Source organism: Austrofundulus limnaeus, unplaced genomic scaffold (assembly GCF_001266775.1).
Source record: "Austrofundulus limnaeus strain Quisiro unplaced genomic scaffold, Austrofundulus_limnaeus-1.0 Scaffold116, whole genome shotgun sequence".
Classification (NCBI taxonomy): Eukaryota; Metazoa; Chordata; class Actinopteri; order Cyprinodontiformes; family Rivulidae; genus Austrofundulus; species Austrofundulus limnaeus.
The window spans coordinates 986,110-994,332 of NW_013952518.1; the positions used below are offsets into that span (position 1 = coordinate 986,110).

General features: G+C 39.6%; 2 long non-coding RNA genes across 3 annotated transcripts in view; one reads left to right on the forward strand and one right to left on the reverse strand.

Annotated features, from left to right (window-relative positions):
- The window catches only part of LOC106521811 (uncharacterized), a 116,363-nt gene that overhangs the window by 68,061 nt on the left and 40,079 nt on the right, over positions 1–8,223 (reverse strand). The gene's annotated exons all lie outside the window — the stretch shown is intronic.
- LOC106521812 (uncharacterized) lies at positions 27–6,525 on the forward strand. The gene is made up of 3 exons (XR_001310718.1): positions 27–102; positions 4,778–4,835; positions 5,930–6,525. It is a non-coding gene; the product is annotated as an uncharacterized LOC106521812 (long non-coding RNA).

Below are 8,223 nucleotides of genomic sequence, written 5' to 3' on the forward strand. Positions count from 1 at the left end.
AAAAAAATCGGATATGAGTCAGATGGGTCAAAAAAATCGGATTTGGGTCGGATTTGCCTGCAGTGTGAACGTAGCCAGAGATTCTTGTACGACTCATAAGATGTGAGTAAATGACACAAATCTTCCTGTATGTGATTTTAACATGAGGTCAGCTTTTGAAACAGGAAAAATAACAAGTGTTGATAATTGCAACACTTGATCAAACAGTAATTAAAGATCCAAAGTAACACTTTAAAAATATTAAGTCTTTTAATAATGACAACTTACCATTGATGGAGTTTCTTAGTGAAAGAAAACGAACTTTAAGGGATTTAAAATGTTCTAATTTCAATATTCCAGCAACTTATTTACTAACAGTCATTGTTCTCAATCAGTTTCTTCTTGAAGTATTAAAAATAACATGTCTTTTAATTTCGCTTTTTATTGTGCATTTCCTAGTTTTAAGATAAATTGCTGTCAGTTGTCTAACTAAATTATAAATGCTTTGAGTTGCAACATTATTTTCAGTGAGCGGGAAAAGGTTCATTGTTACGCTGATGACACTCTTATTTCTCCATAAAGCCTGATAAATTCAATCAGTTACTTAGTTTGCAAAGGATGTCTTAAAACCAAAAAAAAACATTGGACTTCCAGCTCTTAAACTCAGCCAAGACAGAGGTTGTTGGTTCTGGACCTGACTTTGCAGCCCAGACTGTTGTAAAACTTTTTTGTTGTTGTTGTTGTTTTTTCCTGGGTGTCCAAAAATACTCTATAAAGTTTTTAAATGATCCAAAATGCTGCTACTAAAGTTCTGATGAGAGTTACAAGAAAATATTGTATTTTTCCCACCTTTAGCTCCTCTCAATTGGCTTGTAGTAATAGAATTTAAAATCTTGCTTTTAACATGCAAAGCTCTTAACAGCCAAGATCTTGTAGTTCCATATTTTCCTAACACAGCACTTTGCTCTGACAGCAGGTTTACCTGTGGTTTCTATGCCAATGCATGAAGGAACATTGAAAAGAACATTACTTAATGCAAGGATAACGGTTATTTTATGCTGCAGAACAGACAGTATACACATACAGGACTCACACGTGACTGTGCTATCGTTGGGTGTGCGCACATCCTGCGTAGAAATATTCGACTTCCACTTATCATATAATGTAACTACATTTGTTGGCATTTATTTGCAGCAATTAGTGAATGTAGTTGGATTATTTAATGAATTGTGATTAGTTTAAAAGATTTTCTGTCATGTGAAACCACTGTGGTAGGAGGTTGTAGAAAACCTAAGCAATCAGGCTTTAAATCTGCGACTATTGGTTGAACTGTTAGTTTCCCAGCATTAAGATCATCCCATCTTCCAAAGGATATCCTTCATGGTTTGACTTGCATAACGTAACGGAAGGATGAATGCTGATTGCAGTTTGCATAATCAATATTGTTTCCTTTTCAATGGTGCAGCACATACACGGCATTGTTGGCTATTCTTTATTTGCGTGTAGGGATGGGTACCGAGTTCAATACCTTTTTATGCACAGACGGAATTCTGTCGGTACTACCGAGTATCAATTCACGTAACATCAAACGGTACCATGTTTCGGTACCTAAACGCATCATTGCAACCGGTTTGGCATAAGAGTGGTGAGTTTTCCCTGCTTGTCCTGAATGTAGCATCACGCAAGAGCGTAATGACGTCAACAGCAGCCGCTGTGTTCAGTAAACAGAGGCAGCAGAGCTTGGTCTGAACGTAGCATGAAAGCCTCGCAGCTCCTGGAGTAAAACTCACCGAACAGACCGCCTCTGAATTATCTGGTGGATTAATTGTCTTGTGAGTACGACGTTCGCTTGCTCAAAGTAAATAAAGTACCGCCACTTTCTTTATTTCATCCCCCATTAAACTGAGACCGGCAGAGGAAAACAACAGAGGCGCTTCCCGACAGTCCGAACACCTGAGCACAAGCAGCTAACTTGAAGCGTTGGGCTCGATTTGGATGCTCAAAACGTTGCTTGAATACCTTTTCTTTATTTTAACTCCATCCTCTTTTTTACTTATTTGATTTAAACTTGTTTGCCTTCCATGGACCTCCATCACACACTTTTTCTAGCGGGGAAATGAAATCAATAGAAACACGTGGAGCTAGATTTTAATTTGTGCAATAAGACAAAACAGTCTTGTTGTTTTCAAGAGTTTTCACTTTAAAGAAATTAGTTAAAATAACTGATGTTACAATACAAAGAGTTGGATGTTGTCTTGATATTTGTTAATTTTATATATTGAGAAATATGTTAAATAAAAAATAAATAAATAAAAGTTTATTATTGAAAAAACAACACACAAAGTACCGGTATCGATTCCCAGGTACCGGATATTGGTACCGAATCGATTCAGACGTCAAAGGTACCCATCCCTATTTGCATGGATGTAAAATTCTGCAAGTGTTTGAAGGTCAGCGGGAAAAGAACATCCAAACTGTRCATGTGCATGGATGAAAACACACCCTGTGTGTACCAGCTGCTTTGTGGACAGCAAACATGTTTTTACATACAGTAGGCTACACACCCACCATCCTGCAGTAGTCTTCCCCGCATTACCCTGGGGATGTGACTCAGGCCACTTGTACAGTGAAAATCACCCCTCTTATGTGGCAAGAAACACAGACATATGCATGCACACAAAACACTTCGCCATCTGGGGCTCATTTCCCCCCCGATCCAGAACAGCTGTGGCCGAGGCTTTCATGTGTTGCGGTGGGCAGCAGAGGAATGCCGGGCGAACGGCTCTACGTGCTCCGGCAGAAGGTAAATTACAGGGAGCGGCATCGCACCAGAGCTCTGGAGAAAATGCAGTGGCCGCTTTAGGTCTGCATCGAATCATTTCAGGTTTGGCATTTCTCTCTGTGCTGATTCAGACTGACAGATGTGCCTTTAAAGCGTCTACTCTGTGTGATGAGTGTTATTTCCACTGGAGCTTGACTCGTGTCTTAAATAACAGTGACAAGAACCAAGATTTTCATGTTTTGCAACATTTTTCCCATTAAATCCTCCATGAACCGTCTCCAAAATGTATAGTGTAGAGACGCAGGGGGGCGCTTTGAACATTTCCCCAATTTGCTTCCTTACAAAGATGTGGTTGGGTTGACTGAACCTGCTTAGTATTAATTTAATGCTTCAGTGCTTGCTCAAGTGGATTTGTAAGCTTTTGATCCATGTAAAGATTCGCAACATTACTTTTTAGTATGAAATGAACTGATGTGGCTTACATAAAACATTTAAAGGAACCCATTTTCAGATGTAAAGGCATGCATTTTGCTTGGGTTTGGAGTTTCACAGCCTATGAATATCACCACTGGCTGCAAGAAGATACCCGTTGTCATCATTGGCGGTGAAAGGATCCAAATGCAGGTGGGCTGGAGATCCAACAAGACCTTAGTTACAAAACCCAAGAGGCTATATCAGTGTGAATGGGCTATTTGACAAGCTAAACACAGGATCTGAAAATAGACTAGAAACCGAAGAGTACCAAGGCTGGGTGGGTAATTAGTGAAACAGCAACAGGTGGGTGATATAAGAACATAAAACATAATTTGACAGTAATAAATTTCAGTCTGATTGTACTCATTTACATGATGGGTTTCAAAATAAATACTACTGTGTTAAGGTTCATTTATTTTCTATTTCAATAACACCAATTTCATGTATGTTGAAGCAAATTACTTAGTTAGCATTTTTTTTGCAAGCCTGATTAGGAAGCGTTGTTTATGCTAATTAGAACCCCGCTCCTGGCACAGCGCCGAGACGTTTTCCAAGAAAATCGGGTCACGCGTTGGAAGGAAATGACTAATTGGACCAACACTAAAATCATATTCAGCTGTGAGTCACAAGCTTTATTTACCCGTTTTGTTACGAGTTAATATTTTAGTTTTTTTGCGCAAATCAAGAACATATCAAAACCTTGAAAAAGAACATGCCTTGCAAATCAACACACAAACTCCATATCACCCCTCCTAGCATATATAGGACACATTATTGCTTGCATAATGGCAGATCATTGTGTATTCGCCTGTGCCTTGCCTGAATAATTTCAAGTATCATCTGTGCTTAAGATTACCGCCACAGCTAAGTCACCTAAGCCTACAGATTGGTTGTTTTTATAAATATCAATCTAAAACTTGGCATGGTAGTAGCTGAGAGTCATCCTAGTTGCTTAAAACCTTTATATGCAACATGACAGGTAATATGTGTTATTTCATTGCGTTAATAATTCAGTCTGTTTAGCTTGTTTCATTGCTAGAGACAGATTATTTTAAAGCATTTCTTTATTTCAATGGAGCCCAACCAAATTGCATTTTCTCCGCTATGTTTTTATTTTGTCCTGTTTATTAGTTTCAAGAACCAAAATCATTTCCTAATCTGCCTTTAACCCTGTTATCCCTCAGCATTACGTCTCACCGAACCTCTGCTTTCTCCCTGAATGACCTTTCCTCCTGTTATATCAGCTGACTGCTCCGCTATAATCCACACTGGAGGTGTAATCTGTCCCTGTGCTGTTTATTCTGATGCACACCTTCTTAACAAAAAGCTACCGAGTAGCCTAATCCTTGTTTATTAGCCCACTTAGCCTAAATATAGCCCCAACCACATTAATGGCAAACATGAGGGGRAAAAAAAGGAATTTGTGTATTAATATTAAGCAGCTTAGTTTCTGTAAAAGAACAGTCTTTTCAAAACACCAGAGCAATGAAACAGGATTACACTGGCCAAACTGCATTTTTCTGTTTTTCTTTTCTCATGCAGGGAGGCTGAAAAAGGATAAAAACATGGGATCAGAGAAGATGGAAAGATTACTGTCAAGGTGAGCATGGGAAGTGGGAGTTGAGGAAGYGCACACGGCTAAATGTCACTCACGTTGAGTCTGACGGTTATAGAAAACTGAAACTACGTTCAGGGAGTGTTTACTGAAGCCCCCATGTGTGCATTTGAACAAACAATAGATTTTTTTTTACCTCTGCGAAAGCTGCACAACCTTTTATTATTTGTGCTACAGCTGTCAGGATGGGGGCGTCACCGTGAAAAATGAAAGCCACATCAGAAGAGTAACAGCGCTGCATGGGGAATAGACGGCTTCTACGCTATGATCAGAGAAAACCCTTCTGAGTGTATTTTGCTATGGAGTGTTACAGCTTACAAATTGTCAACAAATTGGCAGCAGATGAAGTTATGTTTTGACTTGTGCAAAAAATAAAATATGTATTTCCCCGGYGATTTGGCAATTATAGCTAAATTTACAGAGCAAAAACGTAAAAAAAAAAAAAACCACAGCGCTGAACTTGGCCTATAAAATCTGAAGGACACTTCATGAGGTGAATCCACGGAGCATGTCCTCATTTATTCAGTGCTCATTTTTGCAGCGTGTGTTAAATGTGAACCCGCTGAACGCTCCGAGCTGTCTAAAATGGTGCAGTGGAGCAGGGCCCCCTCTGTGTGTAGTGTAGTATCCTACGCAGCATTTGGCAAGAGCGAGTGGCAGAGAAAAATTTTGACAAAGTGCCAAGTCGACCTCGTTTCCCCCGCTCGGTGTGTGTGTTGCAGTCACAGCAGTACTGGAGCAGTAATAGCCAGCTTGGCTCACTTCACAGCTCCTGGATCTCCACCCTGCACTTAATACATGTAACTGAATACTTACTGCTGCACAGCGGTCCTCACCTAAACCTCTCCCCACCATCTTAAACAGACACGCAGATACCTGCCGAGCATGGAAGTGTGCATTTTTGTCATTTTTTAGCACTCATTTGATTTTACAGTAAGCCACGTTACATGCACCGAACATCCCGTGTGCACTTTRTGGAGTGTGTATCAGGGACGAGGCAGTGTTCTGGAAATATTACGTTTGCTAATAATAACACGACTGAATGTGCTGTCACTTTTCTTTTTTTCTGCCTGTCCAAGTGTGTATGTGTGCTGCATGTGCGCATTACTGGCACGGAGCCTGACTGCTCCCCTCACCACAAGGAACTCATTGACCTGAATCAGTGCAGAGCCGCGCCCTCCTCGGGGCTGTTGCAGAAACCCAGGAAGCCTCTGGTGGCCAAACACCGGAACTGCAATGTACAGATGATCCAGGGTTGGGCAACATTAACCTCACGAAGAGCAATATTGACTTAATTAAAGCAATAAAACGGCGTAGTCTCATAAAAAATCGTTTTTTTTTAATATAGTGAATGTAGTTAAATGTTAACAATGTTGCAGATGTCTTTTTTTTTTATCTTTTTAAGACAATTCTGACCTTAAAGAAGATTAATGTAAAACATATCAGTTTTGAAATAAATGAGGGATTTTATGATAATTAATGTTTAAAAGCTATAATAATATTTTATTTATATATATTTATATATTTAACCCACTGGTAGAATTATCTGCTGTTTAAAATAAGCAATAATCCTACTAACACTCAAGTTTAAAAAAAGTGCAAAATATGACTTTTCTATATGATTTGTTGCACAGTTACAGCAAAATATCTTTAATAAAAAATACATCATTCCTTATTGGTGCATAATCATTTGTCTCCAGTTGTGTGAACCACATTTCTCCAGACTTTTCCGGTTCTATCTCGATTCTCAGGCTGCAGCGGGTTAATCTGTCAACTCTTGGATGAACTCTATGTTTAATGGATTAGCCTTTCCCAGGTYGACAATAAGGATTGCTTTTTCTGCTCGTAGCTTTCTTTGAGCAATGATGGGCCATGCACCGTGCAGCTCTGCAGAAGTTCGAAGGTCAAGGTTTGCATGCAGGGATGTAAGCCCCACTTCTTTTCTCCGAATAAAACACAATAMATGAAATCCGAGAGAGTAAATGTCTTATGAATTATAAAAATAAAGATATGCAAAACTATCCTTTCAAAGAATATATTGGAAAATGTGACACAAATAAACCTTAAATCATAGCTGGGAAGCTATTTTGGTCTCTTTGTTTTTTGTTTTTGTTTTTTTCATGCCACAAAAGTACAGCTTTGAGTTTGTGACACAATACTCCCACAGATGCAGGCACCACTGAAATCCTGCCTTTTCAGATTTCTGTGATTGCGCTGCGTTCATGCTCATTCATCAGAACGCGACGGGTTGTCAAAATCCATGAAAATATTCCGGTGAAGTTCTTTGGGGCTGTCAGACCTCTTGGCCTGAGCGGGTATTCACGAGTGGGTCTTTGTGGTCGAAAGTATCCAGGGAGACTTGATCACAGCACATCACAATCAAAAATATTTAGTCATTGTTCCGCTTAAGAAAGATTGTTTTATTCAGATTTTATTATTCAAATATATCTTTGGATCAGTAACAGTTGTGTGAGGCGTCATGCTTCGTGTTCGAATTGTTTTTGTCGTCATTTATCTCAGGAATGCCTTCAAACTTGATTTAACACAAACATTTACTCAAGGATGAGCTGATTACACTTTAGTGGTCACAGTGACATCATTTTCCCTGATCTTAGAATCTATGAGGAATGCCTGAAAAGAAGATTTACAGACACATTCACTTGGATAAAAACTTTGTTTTATTTGCTGCATCAGTTTTGTAAATTATCTGAATAGAACTCTCCTGCTGTCCCGAGGGGGTCACAGGGGTCTGCAGGCCTCATTTAGACATCTATTACTTCCTATTATTCTAATGTGAATTATTAAAAGGTGAAAATTTAAAATATTTTTACCAATTCTGGGATGAACACATGCTTGATGCATTTAGATCATAGCACAGCCATGTACAAATGCAGGTTGAAGATTAAATCCTGATTCATTAGTCCGCATGTCAAATCCAAGGCCCGCGGGCCAAATGAGGCCTGCCACTGCATTTTATTTGGTCCGCGAGAACTTCAAAGATGTATTAATGTCTTAAAATAAGCTGCTTTAAAGTCAGGATTGACCATCTCCCATAACGCACGCTGATTATTTTACCTGAAAAATGATGACATCCAACCAGTTGCTGGAGGTGCACATGGTTCAAAAGCGGCCCGTTAAATTCATCATGTAAAATCTCAATTTCGCCGGCTAATTTTGCTCTGGTGCAGTTGTACTAAGAAGTGAGAATTTCCTACTTACAAATTGAAAATTTTAAGTGGAAGGCCCCCCATCCATCCATCCATTTTCTTCCGCCTATCCGGGGTCGGGTCGCGGGGGCAGCAGCTTCAGAAGGGAGGCCCAGACCTCCCTCTCCCCAGACACTTCTTCCAGCTCCTCCGGGGGAACTCCAAGG